Below are 1220 nucleotides of genomic sequence, written 5' to 3'. Positions count from 1 at the left end.
GGGATTGCTTTTGCTCGAGGACCTGGGTGCACTTGGTGGGTGATGCAAGAGGATGGAGAAATCCGATGTGTGCCTCAAGGGAATTTGATTTTGGGTGAAAACACCCAATGAACTGAATGGCACAATGCGAACCGCTATATAATATTGTGTGTCATCTCTGTGTCGTTCTGTGTCATCAATGATATCAGAGTACAAACCTCCCAAGCCATGGAAGATAAACTTTGATGAAACAAGCAAAGTGCAGCAGTGATGGAACGATGACTGACTCGGTAGGCAGCAACCCACCGCCACACACCCCATCTCTCCCGCCCTGAAAGACTGATATGACTGCTGGAGCCCAGAGTCACAGACTGGGTGAACTCAATGGACATTTTGATGGACATTTTACAGGGAAGGTCCATAGACTAAGGCTATGATGTCTGTGTATGATGTTAAAGGATGGGAAGGGGAGGGGTGGCAGCTGGTAATGTTTTATTGGATGGTATGGGACCTGGGCATGGCATAAATTGTATGGAATAAGGGGTGGAGAATGTGCTGGTTTTGGCTGAGAAGGGGTTAATTCTCCTCACCGTGGGGGGTCGACTACCTTTCCAGCTTCCCTGCCTCTACCACATGGCGGGGGGCTGGGACGGGCAGGGCCATGGTGGGGGTGGCTGACCCCGACTGGCCAATGGCATGTCCATTCCATACCATGTGACACCATGTCCAGTATATTAAGGGGGGCAGTCTGCAGCTTGGGGGAGGTGTGGCATCAGGTCATCGGGCGGTGAGGGGCTGCGTCGCGTGCAGTTTGTTTCGGCCGCTAATTCCCCTCCCCACCCCTCGGTTGGCACCTCTTGTTTTCCTTTACATTGCATTTCTGTTGTTGTTTCTTTTAATTTTAATTATTAAACTGTTCTTATCTCAACCCACCAGCGTTACCCTTCTGATTTTCTCCCCCATCTACCAGTGGGGGAGTGAGCGAGCGACTGTGTGGGGCTGAGCTGCCAGCTAAACCACAACAGTTAGCTTCCATTTTGAATAAGAATTTATATCTGACTCTAAAAATTTTTGTCAGAAGTAAAATTATCAGAATATAGTCCACTTAGGCTATATGAGCTTAAATTTTCATGGCTCTCCCTTTTCTAGCAAAAAAGCTGATATATTTTAGGGGGGAAAACAGAAAATTTTGAAATCATCTAAATACACTGTAGTAAACTACCATAAAATCACAGAGCAAC

This window comes from Phalacrocorax carbo, chromosome 8 (assembly GCF_963921805.1).
Source record: "Phalacrocorax carbo chromosome 8, bPhaCar2.1, whole genome shotgun sequence".
NCBI classification, from domain to species: Eukaryota; Metazoa; Chordata; class Aves; order Suliformes; family Phalacrocoracidae; genus Phalacrocorax; species Phalacrocorax carbo.
Note: the sequence above shows the minus strand (reverse complement) of the source record.